This window comes from Pleurodeles waltl, chromosome 4_2 (genome assembly GCF_031143425.1).
Source record: "Pleurodeles waltl isolate 20211129_DDA chromosome 4_2, aPleWal1.hap1.20221129, whole genome shotgun sequence".
Taxonomy (NCBI): domain Eukaryota; kingdom Metazoa; phylum Chordata; class Amphibia; order Caudata; family Salamandridae; genus Pleurodeles; species Pleurodeles waltl.
In genome coordinates this window covers 116,189,444-116,216,582 of record NC_090443.1, presented here as the reverse complement: position 1 = coordinate 116,216,582, position 27,139 = coordinate 116,189,444, and the positions used below count along the sequence as shown (strand labels likewise).

The following is a 27,139-nucleotide window of genomic DNA, read 5'->3' as shown; positions in this document are numbered from 1 at the left end:
CCCCGGTAAAGCAGGTGTTACTGAGACCCCTAGAACCCCTGATCTTAACAGCCCGCGATATCTGACTGATCTCTTGTACCGGATCAACAGAAATTAATATATATATATATTTATTTATTTATATATGTTTTCTCCGTTTGACTCGGTACTAGAAGAATCCTCATTAGAACGAGGAATTATAAATGACGGTGAAGTAAAAGTCATTTGTACTGCTATGCCAAAGAATATGTTCTGCGTTCTGAGTACTCTTAACCAATCATGACGACATCAACACAGCTGCTCCAGTGCTTATGAATCTGCAATACATGCAACGCTTCGTAACAACGCATACAACACCAATAGATCACACATAAGAGAGTAAGCGTCCATCTATGACAAATTGGCCCTCATTACGAGTCTGGTGGTCTTGAGACCTACAACCTCGCTGTAGCGTTCCCACTGCCGACGTGCTGGCGGTGTGGACCACCATATTACAAGTGTGGCGGATTGGCCTGTGCCAAAAGCCACTTTTGCGTTCCTACCGCCAGGGCGGTCGGACCATCGGGCCGGAGTTAAGCATCTCCGACCTAGCGGTCCACCTAAGACCACCGGTGGTATTACAAGTCCCCTTTCCGCCAGGGTTTTTGTGCCAGTAGCACTGGCACGAAAACCCTGGCGGAAAGGCTACTGGCGACAGGAATTTGCATTCCTGTCGCCAGTAGATGACTCCTCCACTCTCCTACATCCAAGAGCACCCCACCTCCCCTGATGACATTCTCACCCCTCCACCCCCTGCCCACCTTAGTAACCCCCTCACCCCATGCACCCGTACTTAACCCCTACCCCCACACACGCACGCACCCAAATGCACAAACTTCCACATACCGGCACACACGCACCCCCACGCACACCCTGACACTCACTCACTCACAACACCCTTACACTCGCGCACACACACACACATCACCCCTCGCCCCGAATCCATACACACACACAGTCACACGCACACACACAACCCCCCCCTCCCATTTCGGACGGTCACCTTACCTGGTCGTCGAGGTGGTCGTACGGGAGAGAACAGGTCCTGGCGCTTGCACTGCCACCAGCGCCCCGACAACACAAAACCGCCACACCGTTTTTAAAATTGAAATACAGAGGGCGGTGTTTTGTTGGCATGTCGGTGTCAGCAATGCAACTGCCACTATACTGCCGACCGCCAGTACAACTGCTGGCGGTTTTCCGCTTGAAAAATGGCGAAAATCCACCAGCAGCCGTAAGATGACGGTCTGAGGACTGCTATGCTGGAGGTCTTTTGGCGGCCGTCGGTACGGCAGTCGGCGGTCTTCCTCACCGAAGTCGTAATGAGCACAATAATCTCGAAAACTTCACAGTACATATCTCGTTATCCCCTTACACAAACCTCTACAAGCTTTTTTCCCTTACAGCCCGTCAATAACACACATTTTCACACTTACACTGTCCTGCACATTACAGACCACCACACAGCACACAAGCCCGTTATTTATCCTGCCGTACCAAACACAACTTATTTTATTAATAATAATCAACAGATAACATCAATAGGCACTTGCCCACCACTCCACAAATACCAAACCTCACATAATTACACAACTTATCACATCACTCATTATACAACAACCCACACATAGGGATACACCGAAAGCAGCACACACAAATACCACTCAACACTACACAAGTACTTACCTCCGTCACATGCACACATGTATCGCAAAGCACACCCTGATCCAACATCACCACATCCACGGCTGACCTCACAGGCAAAATAAACACACAACATGGCTGCATGCACTGCACAATTCTACTAAACAAAAGCTTAACTTGTGATTCCACACTTCTATGACACAACTCCACTGTCAAACATGCATCACCAACCCTACCTTGCAAATTGGTATGAGTTGTGATTCTTTAAGTCGTGCTCTGGTTTACAATAATACATTTAGCCAACTGGGCAGGAAGCAGTTAGAATTTCTGAATTCAAGCTTCTTGCTCCGGCAAGCTATAAAGTGGAAAGTGTATTTTCTACCCATGCTATTAAAGGGAATTGGTTTGAATTCAGAACAGTTTGTGTATTCCCGACACTGGCAAGACACAGAAAAGCATCTACTTAATATGGAATCCCTTTCTTCTAACAATTAGGCAGAGGAGAATCGTTAGGTGTCTTCCCATCATTTCTGGTAAGTCTGCCTGGGAGGGGTGTTTTGTGGATTACCAAATGACACAAAAACAGGATGAAAAGAGGGGCTGCAAAGATAGTGAATGAAGAACAGGAAGTAGTTGTGTTAGGAGGTCCACACACCTCCATTCCAAATAGTACAGTTCTATCATACCCACAGTACCACCGATCATGAACGTCAATTCACCAAAATGCCAGGTGTAGCGGAAGTGACATCACATCCCTTTGACATTCAATTAAATTCGCACACACACATGCTTACATATACACACATTCACATTTACACTCTCTAACATAAACACACACTCACCCTCAAGCACGCACACAACATACATCTAAAAACATTTGTCGTTTATTTACCTCAACTACCAGGGAGGACCAAAGTCCAGCTAACTGTGCTCCATTTTTCATTACACTAATATAGACTAATTAAATATGATTTACTATTAGTGTAGTAAAAAAATGAGAAAAAACAACAAGAATGGAACCCCAACCGACGTCCATAAGGACGTGCAGCCACTGTGTTCTTGGCACTGATTTTGCCATCTCTGAAGCTAGGGATCGCAAAGACAGTGCCAAGGTCGCAAGGTGCAAGCTAGGGATCGCAGCTGCGACCCCTGGCGTCCCCCGAATGACGTCCATGCCCCGATGCTTTGAGAGGGGCAAAAGAAAGCAAGAAAAAGGGAATTACTGTAGTTTACAGGAGAGGGTTTAGTGGATCTAAAACTTGTGATAAAGCAATGCTGTATCCTCAAATTTTAAAAGGGGTCTGACGATGATTGTCCCTCCATTTCAAAGGGGACATTGTTTTGGAACCCTCTTCTTCCAGCAGCAGGTTATGGCTTTCACGGGAAACTCTGCAATTTAAATGTGCATTTTGTCCTGTAATTCTGAGCATTTGATTCTTGTTGCTGGTTCGTCAACTTTGTCCCCAGTCCTCCGTATCCCCCAGATCATCCCTTCTTGGTCTGCTATCTTGTGGTTCTTACTCCGAATACTCTATTCATCTGCTGTCGCTACAAGAGGCTCAAGAGCTTAAGGTAAAGGTTTACATTAAAAGCTACTTCAGACAGAAAATAAACACTTTTTAGGACGAGCGCACAAGTGTTGTGATGTGTTGTAATCTATCTGCGCTTTTAACCTCGCATGCCCATCACTACTTTAATTTTTGTTCTTGTCACAACAACTCATTACAAATAACTTGGTTTAAAGTGTACCTGAAAATCTGGCAATGATCCATCCATCCCCTCCTGAGTGTGGACACTACTAAAGCTTGAACAACATTTGGAAATGGCCATCTCCTTAACCCTACCTTCTAGGCTTTTAGTTTTTTTATCTTCCCCAGATAACACAGGCAATGTTGCTTGTTGTTATTGCCATGGTATTGTTGACACCACCTTGACATGTTATCCCAGTTATAGTGGATTGTAAGGTGTCATCAGCCAACTCCACCCTTAGGAACTTTCAAGTCTGATAGAGACTTCTAGCCACAGATTTGTCCAACGCCGTTCCCGGTGCTTGCAATGCCACAGGGTGACGCCGATCTCATCATCATACCCGAGTTGGAGCTGGGTCACTGTTGCCTGGAGTAGACTTCGGCTGGAACTCAACCGTCCGGGTTGGAGCCAGGACCTGCTCTTTTCAACAGGCCTGGGAGGAGTGTTTGTGGATGATCTGAGGGTCCTTACGGCTACCTCAACCCTCTGGATGATACCGAAGACAACTGGTATGACGAACTGGCAGATGTCAGACATCTAGACACCTCCTCAGACACTGGCTTAGTCTGTCCCCCTACTGTGGCTTCAGAGGAAGGGGCCTCCTTTACCATGGTGGTGAGGAGGGTGGCTGAGGACCTGGACCTTGTCCTGCCCTCAGCGGCTGTCAAGACAAACATCTTGACAGAGGAGTTTCAGCCGTGACTCGCCCTCACAGAAGCTCCTATCCCTTTTCATAAAGTCCTCCCAGCTATCTAGCTCAGGCATAGGGCAAACCCCAGCCTGGGGCCTCTTGTACACAGGACCGCTGCCAGCTTCCATTGCCTCACTTTTGGGGACCAAGCTTTCCTCACCCAAAACCCCACCTCAGAGAGCCTGGCTGTCCAGGCCACACCTACACATTTAACCCTGGCGCTTTTCCTACCATACCAACGCATAGGAATTCCAAGAGGCTGGATACCTTTGTAAAGAGGATGTTCTCTTCTGCCAGACTTACACTGCAGTTGCTGAACACTTCATGCCTCTTGGACAGATACATCCACACAGTTTGGGGCTTGGTTGCACAAGCGCTGCTCATGGTCTCGGAGGAAGCCAGAGCCATAATGACCTGGGCTGTTGCCAATGGCAGGGACACAGCAAAGTTCACCAACTGCTGCATACTGGAAACAACAGACTCTTTAGACAGAGGGATTGCATCATTAGTGGCACTCAGAAGCCACCCCTGGCTGGGATCTACTGGCTTTTCAGGGGATGTTCAGGCATCCCTTATGGACATGCCCTATGATGGCACCCGCCTTGTCACTGATAAGGCAGATTCCGCGCTGGAGCCAGGGCCCGGTCGCTATAGCTCACCGTGGCCCCACTCCAACCTTATGCTGCATTTCACTCCTACTGCGACTATCATAGGGGGCTACCAGCTGTGTCCATTCCTGCCCAGCCACCAAGGCCAACAGGCTCTCCAGTCTTTTCGTGGCTGTGGACGTGGCTCTCACAATCCTCGTGGCACACACAGCCTCAGGTCTACCCACTCGTCCAACTACCGCTCCCAGGCAGCTGCAAAGTGTTCAGTGGGGTTATTTCATCCACTCATAAAAACCCCACAGCCCTTGCCACCTTCCATAATACAGCTGATGGAGTACCACCTCTCCTTGCTCTGTCAGTAAGTGCTTGTTTGTTTGGCTAAAGAAGCTATCAAGAGGGTTTCAGCATTAGAAGTGGGTCAAAGTTGCTATTCTTGCTACTTTCTGGTGCTCAAGAATGATTCTCTTATTTTAGCCCTGCGCCCTCTCAAATTCTTCCTGAAGAATGAAAAATTCAAGATGCTGATGTTGGCTCAGGTTCTGTCTGCCCTGGACCCTGGATGGTAGTGCTGAACTTTCAGGGCACCAACTTCCATATACCCGTCCCGCTTGCCCACAGGCGTTACCTAGGGTTCACAGTGATCCACGAGTACTTTTAGTCCGCTATGCTCCCTTTTGGACTCACCAGCGCTCCTCAAGTATTCAACAAGGTGGTGGCAATGGCTGCAGCATATCAGCAAAGGTCAGGAGTTCCAGTTTTCCCCCAAACTTGACTGGCTGTTGAAGGTGGACTCAGCTAAGGCAGTCATCTCCCACCTACAGACTATGGTGGCCCTCCTGGATTCACTGGGGTTCAACATCAATATGCCAAGGTTAAACCTGACTCTTTCTCAGTTGCTCCCTTTCATCGGAGATTGTTCTGGACGCTGTGTCAATTTGGGCCTATCCTCTGGAGCAGCGAGTCCGGGATATTCAGGCTGTGATTCTGCTGTTTAAGCCTCTATCCTGGATTTTGGTGAGAATAACTCTGAGACTGTTGGGCCTCATGGCCTCCTGTATCCTGCGTGTGAAACATCCCAATGGCATACGGGGTCCCTCCAGAGGGATCTGAAGTCCCAGTGGGGACAGCATCAGGGAAATCTCTCCGACCTGGTCCAGATATTGGAGGGAACTGCAAAAGATCTGCAGTGGTGGCTGATGAACCGTGATTGGGTCAGCAGCAGACCCCCTCTCCCTTCCCCACCCAGAACTGACTACAGTGATAGATGTGTCACTCTTGTGTTGGGGTGGCCTTATGGGGGAGGTGGAGATCAGAGGACTCTAGTCTCTGGTGGAGTCTTGGCTCCACATCAACCTGTTGGGAGTTGAGAGCGATCTGACTGGTATTGAAAGCCTTTCATCCTTCCATCAAGGAAATACTGGTTCAGGTGTTCAGGGACAACACCACCGCCATGTGGTATTGCAATAAACAGGGAAGGGTGGGGTTGTGGACCCTATGTGAAGAGGCCCTGCCTCTCTCGACATGGCTGAAACATCAGGACATATTCCTGGTGTTTCAGCATCTGGCAGGCTGTATGTACGCCAGTGCAGATGAACTCAGATGTTGATCACAAATGGCATCTGTATCTAAAAGGTAGTGCAAGGTCTATTCAGAGATTGGGGAGAACCTTGGTTAGATCTATTTGCCACCGCCTAGAACATACAGTGTCAGCACTTCTGTGTGCTGGAGTTTCGAAGGTGACTCTCACTTGGAGACGCTTTTCATCTCTAGTGGAGCTTAGGCCTCCTATATGCCTTTCCACTGATGCCACTCCGGACAAGAGTTGTCAAGAAGATCAAGAACACCCAGGCCCAAGTCATTCTTGTGCCACCAAATTAGGCACAGATATGGTATCAGGAACTCCTGAGCACGATCATCAGTATCCCGACCAGGCTGCCCCTCAAGAAGGATCTAGCATCATAGCAACAGGGCAGGGTCCGGCACCCGAACCTGTGTACACTCACCCTTCATGAATGGAGACTGAGAAGCAAAATTGACGTTTTTTTACTTTCATGCAGAACTATGTGATGTAATTTTGGCAGTCAAGCATCCCTCCACCAAGACAGTATACGCCTGTTGCTGGGACACATTTGTAGCTTGGTGCATTACCAAACACATTGATTCCCTTTATGTCTCTCTGTCAGAGGTATTGTTAGTTATTCTTTTATTAGCCCTCCAAGGTTTAGCCTTGGGCAGAGTTAAAGGGTATGTTTCAGTGATATCGGCATCCTTTTAATGTACCGGATTGCCCTCCCTATTTGAATCACCTGTTTATACTCTTTTTCTCAAACGACTACAACATATGCACCCTCCCAAACCTTTCATCATGCCCCAGTGGGACTTGAATCAGATATTGACATTCTTGATTTGCTTGCCCTTCGAGCCTATACACAACTGCCTTTACGACTTCTAACCATCAAAACTGCCTTTCTAGTGGCCATTACATCGGCCAGGAGGTTAGTGAACTGCAGGCACTGTCTGTGTACGATCCAAACACCACCTTTTTTCTGAACTAGTGCTGAGACACATGGTTCTTTCCTGCCGAAAGTAGTGACACTCTTCCACGTTGGCCAGACCATTATACTGCCAACCTTCTTTGCTCTGTACCACCCTTCCAAAGAGGAGGAGGTCCTCCATCACTTGGACCCAGAAAGTGATATCTTCTTCATTGATTGTAGTCAGGAAGACTGGGTGAACATTCAACTCTTCATTAGGCTCGCTGGATGAAAAGGAGGACAGACCATGCAGAAAAGGACCATTTCAGGATTTATCTTGCTCTGGATTAAAATCTGCTACTCACTGCCCAAGAAGCAACCCCTCTGAGTGCTTGCATGCTCATTCCCCCAGAGCCGAAGCTGCAACCACTGCTGGAGTTGAGGAGTCCCTGTCCTGGACATCTGTCAGACTGTGACATGGGCTTCTCTGCACATGCTCACCAAGCACTATTGCATGGACAGCATGACGGGCACTTTGGTTGTTTGGTCCTTCAGGACTTCCTGCCTTAATCTGTTCGCAGACCCATCTCCGGAGAGGTACTGCTTGGGTATCTATTAAGAGGTATGGAATCTGCAGCTAGAAGTCTCTATCGAATGAACAAGTTACTTACCTTTGGTAACACTTTATCTGATAGGGACTCTATCTAGCCACAGATTGCTTATCGACCCTACCATCCTCCCTGCTCTGCAAACAGATTTCTCCATATAGAGTGACCCCTATGAGGTTCTTAGTGTCTGCACACTGGTACAAAAGCTTTCTTCGTGGCTCAGTGTATCTGGTGCATAAATGTTGTGAAAAGTAACTGTTTTCAGCATGCTGGGGTGGCATCTATGTAGACACCGTGCATGTTACTTCTGGAGCGCACAACACTGATGCAGAGCCAATCGAGTCCACCTACTGGCGTGCAGAAGTACTACTCGAAAAGATTCCACATCTCATCTGACACCTGAGAATATTCAAGGATAAGGAATCTGTGGCTAGATATAGGGGGTCATTCTGACCCTGGCGGCCGGTGGCCGCCAGGGCCACCGACCACGGGAGCACCGCCAACAGGCTGGCGGTGCTCCCACGAGCATTCTGACCGCGGCGGTTCAGCCGCGGTCAGAAGCGGCAAGTCGGCGGGCTCCCGCCAACTTACCGCTGCTCGGGGGAATCCTTCATGGCGGCGGAGCACGCTCCGCCGCCATGAGGATTCTGACAGCCCCTACCGCCATCCTGTTCATGGCGGGAAACCCGCCATGAACAGGATGGCGGTAGGGGGTGCCGTGGGGCCCCTGGGGGCCCCTGCCGTGCCCATGCCAATGGCATGGGCACGGCAGGGGCCCCCGTAAGAGGGCCCCGCAAAGTATTTCAGTGTCTGCCATGCAGACACTGAAATACGCGACGGGTGCAAACTGCACCCGTCGCACCCCTGCAACTACGCCGGCTCAATTCTGAGCCGGCGTCCTCGTTGCAGGGGCATTTCCTCTGGGCCGGCGGGCGCTCTTTTGGAGAGCGCCCGCCGGCCCAGAGGAAATGTTAGAATGGCCGCCGCGGTCTTGTGACCGCGGTGCGGTCATTTGGCGGCGGAACCTTGGCGGACGGTTAAGACACTAAATAAACTTAAGAAATCAGTACTTGGTCCATGCTCTACGGAAGGGAGAAACAAGTGAAGAGAAAGTGAACTTGAAACCAGAACCAGTTGACCAATCAGTAACCAGCAAATAAGAGTGGCACTAAAGCCATGAAATAGTAACCAATTGTCAGGCTCCAAACCCCTATTACTTAACAAAATGTCTCTCAAGCGCTGTCTCAGGCAAGACCTAAACAGACTTTCAAGAGAATGACAGAGAGACTTCATGACTTCAGGAAAAAAACTACATGTACAGCACCCACCAAACTGTGATGGGGCAGTTTGCACCCCTATTGAAAATTACTTCTTTGAACCCTCGAAACTAAGACACCAAGCTCTTGAGAACAGCTACCACTGCTTTTAAACAGCAGGGGAGGATCCTCCACATCATCTCTTAGCAAACTGCCCATTCCTGATCTTCCCTCTGCTTAACCCAACACTGCCTTTCAGTGAGGGGGTCAGTCCGTTACTCCTGTCTCCACATATTAGTAACTAGTTTTAAATATTAACTCATTAGTAAACAAATACATATATTAAAAAACATAATGGGTACTTCTCAGCGTGCTAATCATGTTAATTTATTTGTGTAGCACACACACAATGACTGAATAGTTTATTTGCGCCTTTTCTTTTTTATCCTTCCTCTTCTTTGTCTCATGTTGCTCTATGCTGTACTGTGATAGTGTGATTGTTTTCCTATTGTATATTATTGATTACATAGATAAAGATCGATACGTGACATATTCTGTAAAATTGAGCTTCTGACATTCTTCGTATACTTACTGTAAATCAATGTATGTGGTTAATGTAGGCTTGTCTCACCAAATGGTATATTAAAATATATTCCGAATGCATTAACCTACACCTCTAAATTATCGTCTAAAAACAATCCAACTTTAAAGCGGTTACAGGCGGCTCCTATCATCTTATGCGCGCCTTAATTTTGACGGAGAGATTCGAAATCAATATTGAAAACTCTGTGTTGTGACCCAGCCCTGGTGTATCAGGCCCTGGGCTGCAGGAAACTGTGCTCCTGGCTGCCAGTCACAGACCAACAGAATGCGAACGCCCCTGCCGCGCCCTAGAGAGGGCTGTAGTGAGATTAGTCTGATCAGGGCTCGCTCTCTGGGCACAATAACAACCCGTCCCTGTGCAAACATGCCACCCTTCTTTCCTAACACAAACAACTGACATACCTGATTTTAAACGTTGGGATTGTTTACTCAATACTGCTGCTTCCTTTACTTTTGTTCCAAAACACCCAACGAATAGATTTTAACAAGGGGGTTGAGCTTCAAACTTCCGGTTGAATTATTAACGTTTCAATAATGTTAACAGCAACTAGTTATACAATTGTAACATCGTGCAGTTGTTGCATTTTTAATTACTGAACTGAATTTCTAGAACACATATTGGCAGTCGGTCAATAGCGCCCAGGCTTCCGTGGCTGCACCGTCATGACCCGCGCGATAGATGAGGTCACTTGCACGTGCCAATATGGAAGTAAATTGACCTAATACTAATGATAAAATTGCCTGACCAGAAGAACTACATGGCCTAACTTCCCGTTCATAAATGTGGTAATTGTGGGCACTGCTGGAATTGTGGAAACAAATGATCGGGGTGGGGGTGAGGAGTTATTATAAATTGGGGTAAAGGTTTAGAAGTGGAAAGGGATGGATTAGTTAAGGCTGAGTCATGAAATCAGTATATACATTTATGATTTCCAAGTCAGCCTCCGAGAAATTGGTAACAACGACAATCGTGACAGTAAATCTGCTCTGCTCGCCGAATTGCTTCCAAAGAGGCTGCATTTTAAAATATGTTATGGGGATAAGGCACCGGCTGCATAAATCTTTATGTGCCCGGCAGGTTTTCCGGGAATAATAATAATGGTAAGATAGCTCTGGGGGTTAATGCACATGCTGATCTCTGATTTGTTCTAGTCACAGTATTAATTCAAAATAACATATATGGTTAATGTGCTTGCTGCAAAACACACATTGTAATATGCAAAATACAGATTTATATTTTAAGTAAGTGAATTATGTTTTTTGATTCAGAGACCCTTTTGTTACTTGCAGTTCATAAACTGCAATCCTATGCAATCTGCAAGGCATGAGTTTTGGACACTATTTTTTTCTCAATCTGTCATTATTTTATGGTTGCATAAAAAGGTTTCCTTTAGGTAGTAATAAAGTCTTATTACTAGAGACAACCCCAACCGCTGCATTACATTTTCAATGTTGACTTTGTGTGTCTCCCAACCATGCACTCTTACACGATGCTCATTTTTACAGAAACTAAACCTCAACAGGAAACACTTACCAATATAAACGTAGCAGGTGCCCCAGTTGAAGCTCAGCTTCTGGAAAGGACAAGCCACCCTAACTCTCGGGCTTGGCAAAGATAAAGCAAGGCTGTGCGCTCAGAGATCCCATAGCAAAAAAAGATCCAGAATCCTTCCTGGAGGTGAACTGATGATGTACTAGAACGTAATCTGTATCTGACTGTGACGCGCGGGTTCTATCTTCCTCTCCTGGAGACAGAGTAGAAGGTCTCCCTTTATGAAGCACCTGTAAGCTCCGCCCGCTGAGCCACGCCCCGTCCACCCTCGAATGTAGGTAAAGGAATTCCCGCTTTTTACCAGGATGACGGACAGCTTTCCAAAACGACCCCACTGCGTTTTACTGCCGATTCCGGTGGTGCGTTGTTGATGCACAGAAGCATGAGGACATCTCCACAGAGACACACTAGTAACAATAACATTGCCAAAGGCACACAAGGTTGCTGGAGACGTTTACCCCGTGGCCCGTCAGGTACCCCTAGTGTACAATATAAACGGGGCGTATAAAACATGCTAGGTAACGCTTACTGACATACTCGTAGAAAATACTCCGGTTGGTTCGGTCACGATGCTCATTTTTACAGAAACTAAACCTCAACAGGAAACACTTACCAATATAAACGTAGCAGGTGCCCCAGTTGAAGCTCAGCTTCTGGAAAGGACAAGCCACCCTAACTCTCGGGCTTGGCAAAGATAAAGCAAGGCTGTGCGCTCAGAGATCCCATAGCAAAAAAAGATCCAGAATCCTTCCTGGAGGTGAACTGATGATGTACTAGAGCGTAATCTGTATCTAACTGTGACGCGCGGGTTCTATCTTCCTCTCCTGGAGGCACAGAGTAGAAGGTTCTCCCTTTATGAAGCACCTGTAAGCTCCGCCCGCTGAGCCACGCCCCGTCCACCCTCGAAGTAGGTAGGGAATTCCCGCCTCTTGCCAGGATGACGGACAGCTTTCCAAAACGACCCCACTGCGTTTTACCGCCGATTCCGGTGGTGTGTTGTTGATGCGCAGAAGCACGAGGACATCTCCACAAAGACGCACTCGTAACAATAACATTGCCAAAGGCACACAAGGTTGCTGGAGACGTTTTACCCCGTGGCCCATCACGTACCCCTATTGTACAATATAAACAGGGTATATAAAACATGCTAGGTAACGCTTACTGACATACTCGTAGAAAATACTCCGGTTGTGTAGGCCACGATGCTCATTTTACAGAAACTAAACCTCAAAGGAAGCACTTACCAATATAAACGTAGCAGGTGCCGCAGTCGAAGCTCAGCTTCTGGAAAGGACAAGCCACCCTAACTCTCGGGCTTGGCAAAGATAAAGCAAGGCTGTGCGATCAGAGATCCCATAGCAGAGGAAGATCCAGAATCCTTCCTGGAGGTGAACTGATGATGTACTGGAGCGTAATCTGTATCTGACTGTGACGCGCGGTTTCTATCTTCCTCTCCTGGAGACACAGAGTAGAAGGTTCCCCCTTTATGAAGCACCTGTAAGCTCCGCCCGCTGAGCCACGCCCCGTCAACCCTCGAAATAGGTAGGGGAATTCCCACCTCTTGCCAGAATGATGGACAGCTTTCCAAGGCGACCCCACTGCGTTTGCCGCCGACTCGCGTGGTGCGTCGTTGATGCGCAGGGGCGCGAGGACATCTCCGCGGGGACGCACTAGTGGCAATGACATTGCCGGGGGCACACAAGGTTGCTGAAGACGTTTTGCCCCCGTGGCCCATCACGTACCCTAGTGTACAATGTGGACGCGGCAGATGCCGCGGTTTGAAGCTCACCTTCTGGAAAGGACGGCCCACCCTGGCTCTTGGGCTTAGCAGGGATGGGGCGGGGCGGGGCTGTGCGCTCAGAGATCCCATGGCGGAGGGGATCTGGAATCCTTCCTGGAGGTGAGCTGATGATGTGCTGGAGCGTGGTCTGTGTCTGACTGGGACGCGCGGTTTCTGTCTTCCTCTGCTGGAGACACAGAGTGGAGGGTTTCTCCCTTTGTGGAGCACCTGTGGGCTCCGCCCGCTGGGCCACGCCCCGTCCACCCTCGAGGTAGGTGGGGGAGTTCCCGCCTTTTTACCAGGATGATGGATGGACGACTAAGTATTTTTTACCCATGTTTCTAATTATGTATTGTATGTGCAGATGTGTGTGTATAGTCATGTGTGTGTGTGTGTGTATAAATATATATATATATGTGTATATGTTGTTTCTGTGCCTGGCATGTTTCTATGAATTTCTGTTCTCTTTTTATCACACTTATCTACTCATCGCTCTTATGTCATGTCTCTATCAAACTATCCTCCATTCTCACTCGGACTCATCCCAAATCCCTTCGACCACTTCCATCTCCTAAATATCTCTGCCTAAGCTCATCCCTCCACCCCCACATCTAACTCACCAAACCTCACTCTACCTCTGTGACCTCCCACACAACCCTACTAAATTCTCCTGCATTCATCTCACCCTGCTACTATGCTCTCCCTAACCCTTCCACATCCTCTTTCCCCTCCGCCCCCCTTTTATTCATCTCAAGCCTTTGGATTGAGCAAATGAAGGATAAACTCCCAATTAACACTTCTGGATTTCTTTCCTCCTCCACCCCTCCATTACTCCAGTCAATCTAACTAACAAACTCTCATATCCGCAACTCAAATTAACTCATAATAATACTAAAACTGTACTCCTTATTAAATTATACTAATCCATCACTAATTCTTGTTGGGTACCGGAGTAGCGTGCTACTCATCGAAAAGCGCTTCGACGCCTCGTCAGGGGTAGTAAGCGCTATATAAATACGATTACAATACAATTACAATACAATATACCTACCAGTACAGACAATGTGTGACTTAAGCATCTTGTAACCCCCATTATCTCATTTAACTTTTTTGAGTATTGATTTACACACACATATGATTTATTGTCTCTGTATAAAGTATGTGCATGTTGTAAAGCGCTCTGACACGACACCCTACATTGTGATGAGTAGAAAAGAAAATAAGTAGTACGTGCTAATTAAATCATTATTTTGCCCACCCTTTGTCGAAAATTATTCCACTTACATTCTGCTTATTATTAAGGCAAAACTTTCATACATTTTCAGTGCTATATTGTTAGAACCCCATCAACGCTTGTGAACTGAGCTGGAAAAATAGAACGACCAAAGGATGGGTATAAGTACAAGGGAAGGGAGAGCCATGAGGAGATTCACAGATGGCATGAACACGGGCATCGGCAACCTGCAGAAACTTGTGATCAAGCACACTTTTCTTTGGTAACAGGATGACACACCACAGCTGCATGACACGTGGAAACAACACCATGTGCACCTCTGAATTTCAACATCCAAGGCACATATGTAAGGTCAGTCCACGTTCCAAATCCTTTATGAGCACGGCTGTTAGAGTATGGAGAACTTTCTGAATCACGGCATGACCAGCTGGAGCACAGATTGGTTTCTTAATGTTCTGTTTCTGGTATTTAGGGATGTGGGTGTGAATTGCCTTATGGGTAACGCATGCAATCTTAGATGCCAAGAGGCCACCCATGGGAAGCCGACCTATTGAAGTAAAGACCTGAGTTGAGACCTGAGGGGCTGCTGAGGACTGATTTGAGGATAGCTAGGCAACACTTGGGAAGGTCAATCAGTCATTTTTTGTGTGCTAGTAAGACTTGGATGGCCAATTTAAAGCCTTATATTGGATGAAAGGCTTAAGGTTACAGAGATAATTTAATGGGAATAGGGATTTCCTTTTCTTTGATGCTAACTGTTATATCTCCTGCAGTCCCTATTAGATAGCCTCCTTGGTACAGGCGGTCTCTACAAATTACAACTTACTCTAAAAAACATTTGGATGTGCAAGTCGAATCTGGTCGCACAAGAAACCGCCTGGTACATGATGCAGTCAGATATTATCCTGTAAAGAAACACCTCCCTTAATTTCAAACTCTCTTCAAGTGTACATGTCAGTGCGACCATCAGCCAACCCTCAAACAGTCTCATCATTACAGAGTATCATACAAAGAGCATCATAAATTCTTCCCAGAACGCAAATGCATTGTTGTACTACTATTGTAATGTGTGTGGTGTAGGCAGTCTGACATTGCACGGCTGGTATCACATGCTGAGTCTAACCTTAGATATGCACAAATCAAACATAGTGTAGGAAGCTGGCTCTGTATATACTGTATCAAAATGAGATATGGAGTGCACAGAGTCCAGGGGTTCCCCAACAGGCTTGACAAAGGCAATAATAGATAATACTAATGCTCTATTTGTGGTAGTGTGGTCGAGAAGCTAGGCTTATCACAGGGTAATGTTAAGCATTTGTTGTACACACACAAGCAATAAGTGAAAACACACATTCAATGATGTAACTCCAGGCCAATAGGTTTTTTTATAGAAAAATATTCTTTTGTTAATTTATTTTTAGAACCACAAGATTCATTTAGCAGGTAAGTACATTAAATGAAAGGTACTTTGAATAGTAATAGTTCAGACTTTGAATAGATTCAATATTGTACACAGTTTTCATTAAAATGGCAAAAAGCTATTCTAAAAGTGGACACTGACATTTTCAACAGTACCTGGGGGGGGGGGGGTAAGTACAGTACAGTTTCAGAGGTAAGTACCACACTTATGGGTTCAATTTTCGGGGTATAGATAGATCCACCGTTGGGGGCTCAAGGCAACCCAAAACACCCAGCACCACAGGGCCGGTCAGGTGCAGAGGTCTAACAGGAGCAAAATTAACGTGGGTGCCTATGGAGATAGGGGGTACTCCGGTTCCAGTCTGCTGGCAGGTAAGTACCTGCGTTCTCGGAGGGCAGACCAGGGGGGTTTGAAGGAGCACTGGAGGGACCCCAAGTAGGCACAAAAACCACACCCTCAGCAGCCCGGGGGCGGACGGGTGCAGTGTGCCAACAGGGCGTCGGGTTCTCAACAGAACTCTATGGAGGGACCAGAGGGTCAGTTAGGTGCTGCAGGCAGGGCATAGTGGGGCATCTCAGAAAGCCACCGACTGGGCAAGGGTGAGGGATGCCTGCTGGTCGTTGCTGCACCAGTGGTCGGTTTCTCACGGGCCTGGGGGCTGTGGGTGCAGTGCTTCTTCCAGATGCCAGATATCTTCGTCCCGGGCAGTCGTGGTCAGGGGGGTCCTCGGGATTCCCTCTGCAGGTATCGTTGTAAGGGTGCAGGGAGGTAAGCCCAGAGTGGACACGTTGTCGGAATCGCCTGGGGGTTCTCTCGGGATAGTTAGTTTCTCTGGACACAGGCTGGGGGCGTCAGGTGCAGAGTGTTGTGGACGCACGGTTCTGGAGTGAGGTGGGAGTCCCTTTAAAAATGTATGTCTTCTTCTTGTTGTTGGGCAGAGCCGCTGCCCATGGGAGTTCTTGGTCCTCAGGGATGCAGGCAGGCCCCTGGAGGCTTTTCAGGGGTCGCTAGTCCTACAGAACGCATCGCTTCTCTGTACAGCGTCTTTGAAGCAGGAGACAGACCGGTAGGGCTGGGGCCATGTCAGTTGTTGTCTCCTTTTCTTCTCTGCGTGGTTTTCAGCTCAGCAGTCCTTCTTCTTCTTCTTCTTGGGAAGTTGTCAGGAATCTGATGGTCTGGGTTCAGGGTCGTCTCTAAATACTACATTTAGTGGTGTGTTAGGACCAGGGGCAGTAGCCAGTGGATACTGTCCCTGAGGGTGGCTACACCCTCCTTGTGCCACTCCCACTGGGGAGGGGGGCACATCCCTATCCCTACTGGTCCTACTCCTCCAAAGCAAGATGGAGGATTTCTCAAGGGGGGGGGGGTCACTTCAGCTCTGGTCACCTTAGGGGTGGACCTGGCTGGAGGGGTGACTCCTCCTTGTTTCTCTCATTATCCCTTTGGACTTTCCGCCAAAAGTGGGGGCTCATCTGGGAGGAGGGCATCTCCGCTTGCTGGAGTGCCCTGGGGGCAATGTAACACCAGGCCGGAGCCTTTGAAGCTCACCGCAAGGTGTTCCAGTTCCTGCAGGGGAGAGGTGTGAAGCACCTCCACCCAGTGCATGCTTTGTTTCTGGCCTCAGAGAGCACAAAAGCTCTCACGCCAGGGGGTCAGAAACTCTTCTCTCAGTGGCAGGCTGGCACAGACCAGTCAGTCCTGCACTGAAGGATTGGGTGAAATACAGGGGGCATCACTAAGATGCCCTCTGTGAGCATTTTTTAATAAATCCAACACTGGCATCAGTGTGGGTTTATTATTCTGAGATGTTTGTTCCCAAATTCCCAGTATTCAGTGTAGCCGTTATGGAACTGTGGAGTTCGTTTTGATAAACTCCCAGACCATATAATTAATATGGCCACACTGTACTTACAATGTCTAAGAATGGACTTGGACACTGTAGGGGCATATTGCTCATGCAGCTATGCCCTCAGCTGTGGGATAGTGCACCCTGCCTTAGGGCTTTAAGGCCTGCGAGAGGGGAGACTTACCTATGCCACAGGCAGTGCTTTGCGTGCATGGCATCCTGAGGGGGATGCCATGTCGACTTTGCCTTTTTCTCCCCACCAACACACACAATCTGCATTGGCAGTGTGCATGTGTTAACTGAGGGGATCCCTTAGGGTGGCACAACACATGCTTCAGCCGTTAGGGACCTTCCCTGATCACAACGCCCTTGGTACCACTGGTACCTTTTACATGGGACTTATCAATGTGCCAGAGGTGTGCCAATTGTGGAAACAATGGTACATTTTTAGGGAAAGAACACTGGTGCTGGGGCCTGGTTAGCAGGTTCCCAGCACACTCTCAGTCAAGTCCGCATCAATATCAGTCAAAAAGAGGAGGGGGGGGGGGATGGGGTAACTGCAATAAGGTGAAATTTTCCTACACATATTGAAACACCTCCTCCTGCATCTACCTGAATAGAATTTACTTGACCCAGTGACATTAGAAGAACCAGGGCCTGGGCCAGAAAGTCTTTCTAAAGTAGTGGTGGTGGTGGTGTGGGGGGGGGGGGGGACACGCTGGAAAGAGCAGAAGATTCCATTATCCTAATGGGCATCTAGGTAGAGCACCACCAGTAGCGTGTGAGTTGCTTACCAGGCGAGTCAGTGAGATTGGATAAAAAATTATCTGTAAGTGTCTGTTTGTCATGTGGGATTGGCTGGACGGGTGTTTATGGGACATTATAGTTCACTTCAGGTTGTAAGACACTCACTGCGAAGGCCCATGTGTGACCTGGCCTCCTTCATATTCCCAAGGTCAATAAATTGAGTACCATTGTGGGTGATAACAAGAATGCCTATTATTTACGTTGTCACAATATGACGAGAGCTACGTGACAAACAAGAGCTTCACTTTCATAAACAAACTCCTTATGCTTAGACCACACTTAACTACAAAAACACACTGATAAATCACCAAACTTTCCGTTTTTATTAGGGAATTAAACCATACCAGGTGAAATTTGCCATAAACGTAGGCGTGACACAGCATGAGGACTGCACCTATATAAACAGGTTGACAGTGTCATCAAATCTGATGCCTACTGGATGAGGACACTAAAAACAAATACTCCCGTTCCTACCACTACAAAACAAAAACTGGCACTGAACTAACAATCACCTTAATTCCTGATGCACCGGGGCCCTTCCTTTTTCAATTCCCTAAAATTTCGCCAACCCCAGACCATGAAACACACATCGAACAGCATGCAACCATTCAGACTGGCAAATCACGTAGACACCACCATAAAGATGTCAACGTCGGCATCTTATGCATTGTGCACAAATTGATTTTCACCGGAATTATTAAACAGCATATCCCAGTATTAAAACAGAAGACTAGCGCTCAGTTGGGTGGCCAAGTCCTAGCAGAGTTAATAATAATATGCCTGTCTTACAAAGGCTACACAGTCTCACTGTAGTCGGTTTAGAAGGGCAAGTCATTAGTCTCTGATTTGACAGTAACTGTTCACAACTCAAGAAACTCGTCACTTCTAACCATCTCCCTTCCTCGAAACATTAGCAGGCCTGGATGGATAGCTGAATCTGCACGGAAATCAGTTTCTAGGATCTGCCGAATACATTTCCAAAATGACCGATTCATTTTCTATGTGCAGCGGGCACTTAGGATCAGTGTTAATTAAACACTGCACTGTTTGCGTCTTTTTCTTGTACCACAGCATACATCATACACAGTAATCAAGGTACTTCTTGTATTATGCAACCAGTGTAGTTAGAGGCAGAAACTGTAAGCACATAAACATGTGTACCTTGCACTAAGAGCAGGCAGACACACAAAGAATGCTAATACTACACTGTTTGTGCTCAATGTTGTTACACACATACAAAGTCAATAAAAACTCTAAAATATTTCTATTGGGTTTAGTGTTTAGTCGGATCCAGACTATAACACTATACTGCTTGATTCACACCTTTTCTGAAGCAATTCCCACCTATGGGGGCAATTCTTAAGAAAGTTGTAAATCTGCACCCATAAATTACTCCCCCTTGAAAAGGTACATATTTATTCCTTTCTAGGTCGCACGTGCAAGTGCTTTGACCTGTTGTGAGTATTGTGGGCTTTTAACCACGCCCATCACTTTCATTCGTTCCTGGTGTTGCCTTTCAAAAATAACTTGATGTCATTGGTAAATGCTTTACATTTGTCCCGCTTGAGGCTGTTTTTTTCATGCCTTGCAGACTCCCCCAGTTACATGCATTATTGCACGATTTACGAAATACTTCAGCATGGGCAAACTATTTTTATTTTGTCTCTCCTCTTTGTGCTGAATGGCATGGCGGCTATATCGTTCACATCGTGAACAAGCACAGCAGCGTGAACTCGATCGGAGGTATTAGGGTGCTGGTCACATTGTTCACAGTTATCTAATCACAGTAATTTCTTGTGGCTCTCCCCTTAAAACACTTGAAATTAGTAAATGCTTTACGTAAAACAGAAATCCTCAAAATGAAACCACCTCTCCCGGCACAGCGGGAGAGCCGATACTACAATATTGAATCACTGCTCTCGGGAAAATCGCCCCATAATGCTTTACAGGGCATTCTTTTTGAAAAACATTTTTGCTCATAACTCAGCCTGGTGTGGTCCTTGGACAATGGGACCACCACCAAAACGTTCAGCACAACACACTCTTTCTGTCTATGCCATCTCTGCGTCAGCACACTATGTTAGTGTGGACCTCAAAATAATAACCGCTCCCACCAGTCAGTCTATTTTTAAAATCTCATGGCTGGAACTTTTGTTTTACAGCTGAGAGTACTTAATGTTTTAAGGGACTTGTTTGCAATATTATTGCAATGGGCCTGCCAGCTCTGAAAATGTGTAATGCACTATGCTTTATAGGGGCTAAATATATGGCTGTAATGCAATACTTTCTGCCATTTTCTTTTTGTGTGGTTTTGCCTTTTAGGGACTAACTCTATAGTTACATGATCATGTTCCTTACAAATGCTATTTTCTTTGTGGTGTTCTCTAGAGATTGTTCTAAGCATTGTAATCCTATTAACATACTCAAATATTTGTAGCTCGGGAACTTGCCCTATAGTGCTTTGAAGGGCATTACGTTTATAAAACATTTATGCTCATAACTCAACTCATACATTGACCAAAATGTGCTCCTTCTGTCTACATCATCTCTGGGTCCCACACTATGTTATTGGGGACTCAAAAATATTAACCCCTACCACCATTCCTTGTCTTTTGAAGCTCTCTCATGGCTGGAACTTTTGTTTTGCAGCTGGGAGGATTTGTTTTATGGACCTTGTTTGTAATATCATTGTAATAGGCCTGCTAGCCCTCTAGGGGCTATATATATGGTTACATTGCATTTAATTTTACCATTCTTTTTTCATGTGGATATGCTCTCTAAGGGCTGACTCTATGGTTAAATGAACATGTTTCTTATTATGGTGTCCTCTAGGGGCTGTAGTGAGCATTGCAGTCAACATACTATAATATTCGCGCCACAAAAACTCGCTCCATAATGCTTTGCAGGGCATTACTTTTGCAAACATTTTTGCTCATAACTCAGCCTGTGGCGGTCCTAGGACAATGGGACCACCTTCAATAAGCTCTTTCTGTCTACATCATCTCTGGGTCCCCACACTAGGTTAGCGGGGACCTCAAAATAATAACCAGTCCCGCCATTAAGTGTATTTTAAGCTTTCTCATGGCTAGAACTCTTGTTTTACAACTGGGAGAACTTTTGCTTTAAAGGTCTTGTTTGTAATAACATTGCAGTAGGCCTGCTAAGGGCTAAGTATACGCTTACAGTGCATTACTTTCTCCTGTTTTTTTATGGGGTTATGCTATCTAGGGTCTATCAATATAGTTTCATGCCCACGTTTCTTTCAAATAGTATTTCTGTTATGGTACCCTCTGCGGGCTGTTTTGAGCATTATAGTGTAATGCCAAATGTTTATTTCTGATAAAGGTTTATGTTTATTGTATTTGTTTTAATAATTCCTCCTTCTTACAATTATGACCATGGTTCAGACCAACTTATCATCCTTATTACACAATGACTATTTGAACACTCTTGATGTGTTTGGGTGACCCTTCTTATTTATTTCTCCTCTGTGGCTGTTTTGTGTCTTTTTGGGGGAATTGTGTTAGCCAGCCAGCAACTCTGATGGTGGGGTAGTGAAAGTGGTATTCTACTGGAATTGGCATGGCAGATTTAAATTAAGATGCTCAATGGCAACATTTTCATTAATTGCTGCAGATGGAGGAATGGAGTCTTTTTTGGGGTATAGTGTTAGCCAGCCAGCAACTCTGATGGTAGGGTGGTGAAAGTGGTATCCTACTGGAATTAGCATGGCAGATTTCAGTTACGATGCTAAATGGCAACACTTTCATTTATTGCTGCAGATGGAGGAAGAAGGTAAATGGAAGTTATATGCAGGGCTACTGGAATTATATGGCAGGAGAACATGAACTTATAAGGCAGGGTTGACAAATCTATGTGGCAAGAAAAGTCCAGTTATGAATTAACAATGCCAATAGCTCTACCTCAAGCAAATGTAGGACCTATTACATTGCAAATGCTTTTTTCATTTGTACAAAGATCCCCATCAGAAAGCTAGAAACTGCCTCCAGGCTCAGGTTTCCAGGTGTACTACTTCCATTGTCTGAGGCGTATTTTCTAGCTCCTATTTCCCACAGCTTAACTCTACGTATCACAGACGAAGGCACTGAGGACATAGGCTGATGTGTAAATGTACACTTGTTTCCTAATTTTTTTTGTTCTGCATGGGAACAACATTTTACCCTTGGAGAACCCCATTCCCCTACAGCTCTCCAAGTCTGGAGCTGATTTGTTTCCTTTTCTTCTTAATAGGGGAAATTTTCCAGCTGTTTGCTAGAGTAAGTCTCCAACCACTTCTAGGGTGGGAAAGGGTCACAAAGTAGTTTGTGAATGCTCATAAATGTGCATTTGCAGGTGTTAGCAAACTTACAAGGCTTATCATGGCATGGTATCCCTACTTCCTACCCCTTGCAATGGCATTACTACTGCATACTTGTAAGTAAATGCCTCATTGGCATGGTTACCCCCTGACCTTTTGCCTTTGCTGATGCCAAGTTATGATTTGAAAGTGTGCTGGGACCTGCTAACCAGGCCCCAGCACCAGTGTTCTTTCCCTAAACTGTACCTTTGTCTCCACAATTGGCACAGCCCTGGCACCCAGGCAAGTCCCTTGTAACTGGTACCCCTGGTACCAGGGGCCCTGATGCCAGGGAAGGTTTCTAAGGGCTGCAGCATGTCTTATGCCACCTTGGGGACCCCTCACTTAGCACAAGCACACTGCTTGCCAGCTTGTGTGTGCTGGTGGGGAGAAAATGACTAAGTCGACATGGCACTCCTCTCAGAGTGCCATGCCAACCTCACACTGCCTATGGCATAGATAAGTCACCCCTCTAGCAGGCCTTACAGCCCTAAGGCAGGGTGCACTATACCACAGGTGAGGGCAAAGGTGCATGAGCACTATGCCCCTACAGTGTCTAAGCAAAACCTTAGACATTGTAAGTGCAGGGTAGCCATAAGAGTATATGGTCTGGGAGTCTGTCATACACGAACTCCACAGCACCATAATGGCTACACTGAAAACTGGGAAGTTTGGTATCAAACTTCTCAGCACAATAAATGCACACTGATGCCAGTGTACATTTTATTGTGAATTACACCCAGAGGGCATCTTAGAGATGCCCCCTGAAAACATACCCGACTTCCAGTGTGGGCTGACTAGTTTTTGCCAGCCTGCTACACACCAGACATGTTGCTGGCCACTTGGGGAGAGTGCCTTTGTCACTCTGTGGCCAGGAACAAAGCCTGTACTGGGTGGAGGTGCTTCTCACCTCCCCCTGCAGGAACTGTAACACCTGGCGGTGAGCCTGAAAGGCTCACCCCTTTTGTTACAGCGCCACAGGGCATCCCAGCTAGTGGAGATGCCTGCCTCTCCGGCCACTGCCCCCACTTTTGGCGGCAAGGCTGGAGGAGATAATGAGAAAAACAAGGAGGAGTCACTCCCCAGTCAGGACAGCCCCTAAGGTGTCCTGAGCTGAGGTGACTCTTACTTTTATCTTGCAGATGGAGGATTCCCTCCAATAGGATTGGGGATGTGCCCCCCTCCCCACAGGGAGGAGGCACAAAGAGGGTGTAGCCACCCTCAGGGTCAGTAGCCATTGGCTACTGCCCTCCCAGACCTAAACATACCCCTAAATTGATTATTTAGGGGCTCCCAGAACCAAGGAAGATAGATTCCTGCAACCTAAAGAAGAAGAAGGACTGCTGACCTGAAGCCCTGCAGTGAAGACGGAGACGACAACTGATTTGGCCCCAGCCCCACCGGCCTGTCTCCCTTCTTCGAAGAAAACTGCAACAGCGACGCATCCCACAGGGTCCAGCGACCTCTGAAGCCTCAGAGGACTACCCTGCATCCTAAGGACCAAGAAGCTCCCGAGAACAGCGGCCCTGTTCAAGAAACTGCAACTTTTGGAAACAAAGGAGCAACTTTTAAAGACCACACGTTTCCCGCCGGAAGCGTGAGACTTTCCACTCTGCACCCGACGCCCCCGGCTAGACCTGCAGAAAACTAACACTACAGGGAGGACTCCCTGGCGACTGCGAGCCAGTGAGTAGCCAGAGTTGACCCCCCTGAGCCCCCACGGCGACGCCTGCAGAGGAAATCCAGAGGCTCCCCCTGACCGCGACTGCCTGCTCCAAGGAACCCGATGCCTGGAAACCACACCACACTGCACCCGCAGCCCCCAGGACCTGAAGGAACCGAACTCCAGTGCAGGAGCGACCCCCAGGCGACCCTCTGCCTAGCCCAGGTGGTGACTACTCCGAGGATCCCCCCCCTGTGCCTGCCTGCATCGTTGAAAAGACCCCCGGGTCTCCCCATTGATCCCTATTGAAAACCCAACACCTGTTTGCACTCTGCACCCGGCCACCCCTGTGCAGCTGAGGGTGTACATTCTGTGCCTGCTTGTGTCCCCCCCCAGTGCCCTACAAAACCCCCCTGGTCTGCCCTCCGAAGTCGCGGGTACTTACCTGCTGGCAGATTGGAACCGGGCCACTCCTATTTCCATCGAAGCCTATGTGTTTTGGGCACCACTTTGACCTCTGCACCTGACCGGCCCTGAGCTGCTGGTGTGGCAACTTTGGGGTTGCATTGAACCCCCAACGGTGGGCTACCTTGGACTCAACTTTGAACCCTGTAAGTGTTTTACTTACCTGTGAACCTAACATTTACTTACCTCCCCCAGGAACTGTTGATTTTTGCACTGCGTCCACTTTTAAAATAGCTTATTGCCATTTTTGTCAAAACTGTACATGCTATTGTGATAATTCAAAGTTCCTAGAATACCTGAGTGAAATACCTTTCATTTAAAGTATTGTTTATAAATCTTAAACCTGTGGTTCTTAAAATAAACTAAGAAAAGATATTTTTCTATATAAAAACCTATTGGCCTGGAATTGTCTTTGAGTGTGTGTTCCTCATTTATTGCCTGTGTGTGTACAACAAATGCTTAACACTACCCTCTGATAAGCCTACTGCTCGACCACACTACCACAAAATAGAGCATTAGAATTATCTCTTTTTGCCACTATCTTACCTCTAAGGGGAACCCTTGGACTCTGTGCACACTATTTCTTACTTTAAAATAGTATATACAGAGCCAACATCCTACATTGGTGGCAGCGGTGGAATACAAGACTTTGTATTTGCTGTACTACTCAGCCAAACCTGATCACACAACTAAAATTCCAAAAATTGTCATTAGAAACTGATTTTTGAAATTTGAGCTATTTTTCTAAATTTTTAAAAGTCCTGCTAGGGCCTTGTGTTAGTCCCTGTTAGCATTTCTTTTAGAGTTGAAAAGTTTTGTAAAAGTTTGGATTAGGTTCTAGAAATTGTTTTAGATTCTTAAAAAGTATCCCAACTTTTAGAGAAAAATGTCTGCTGCACAAGAGACAGTGGTGGAGCTCAACCTCACACCTTACCTGCATCTTAGGATGTCAGAGTTAAGGACTCTCTGCAGAATCAAGAAACTAAAAACTGGATCAAACCCTACCAAAGTACAGCTCCAGGAGCTCTTGGCAGAGTTTGCTAGAGACAACCCCTCTGAAGATATCCTTACAGAGGATGATGCTAGTGAAGTGGAGGACAATTTCACACCTCCACTCATAGTTAGGGAGAACAGGGTTCCTCCAACCCTGACTCCACAAGTGATAGTCAGAGATGCTGCTTCTCCCACAGGGGAGTCCAGCAACTCTGGAAGCACTGAGGGCAGCCTCAATGAAGATGACCTCCTGTTAGCCAGGATGGCCAAAAGATTGGCTTTGGAGAGACAGCTCCTAGCCATAGAAAGGGAAAGACAAGAGATGGGCTTAGCTCCCATCAATGGTGGCAGCAACTTAAATAGGGTCAGAGATACTCCTGACATGCTAAAAATCCCCAAAGGGATTGTAACAAAATATGAAGATGGTGATGACATCACCAAATGGTTCACAGCTTTTGAGAGGGCTTGTGCAACCAGAAAAGTAAACAAATCTCACTGGGGTGCTCTCCTTTGGGAGATGTTCACTGGAAAGTGTTGGGATAGACTCCTCACACTCTCTGGAAAAGATGCAGAATCCTATGACCTCATGAAGGCTACCATGATTGAGGGCTTTGGATTCTCAACTGAGGAGTACAGGATTAGGGTCAGGGGGGCTCAAAAATCCTCGAGCCAGACCTGGGTTGATTTTGTTGACTTCTCAGTCAAAACACTGGATGGGTGGATTAATGGCAGTGGTGTAAATGATTATGATGGGCTGTACAATCTGTTTATGAAAGAGCACCTTTTAAGTAATTGTTTCAATGATAAACTTCATCAGCATCTGGTAGACCTAGGTCCAATTTCTCCCCAAGAATTGGGAAAGAAGGCAGACCATTGTGTCAAGACTAGGGTGACCAAGTCTTCCACAGGGGGTGACCAAAAGAAAAGGGTCACAAAGACTCCCCAAGGGAAGAGTGTTGAGACATCCAAGGGTAAAAGTAAAGAGTCTTCTACAGGGCCCCAAATCCCTGCTCAGGAGGGAGGGTCCAAAGCCTCTTCACAATCCAATTTTGGGTACAAGGATAAAAACTTTGATCCCAAAAAGACCTGGTGTCGTAGCTGTAATCAGCAGGGACACCAAACTGGAGACAAGGCCTGTCCCAAGAAAGGTTCCACTTCTACTACTACTCCAGTTAGCACAGGAATAGCCAGTCTCCAGGTGGGATCAACAGTGTGCCCAGAGAAAATCAGGGTTCACACTGAAGCTACATTAGTTTCTGAGGGTGGGGTGGACTTAGCCACACCGGCTGCCTGGTCCCCTAATATGCAAAAATACAGGCAGCAAATCTTGATTAATGGGACTAGTGTAGAGGTCCTGAGGGATACAGGTGC

The 27,139-nt window shown here is 46.8% G+C and overlaps 1 protein-coding gene across 2 annotated transcripts in view; it reads right to left on the bottom strand.

Annotated features, from left to right (window-relative positions):
- Positions 1 to 27,139, bottom strand: part of SMAGP (small cell adhesion glycoprotein) — a 114,088-nt gene that overhangs the window by 51,098 nt on the left and 35,851 nt on the right. The gene's annotated exons all lie outside the window — the stretch shown is intronic.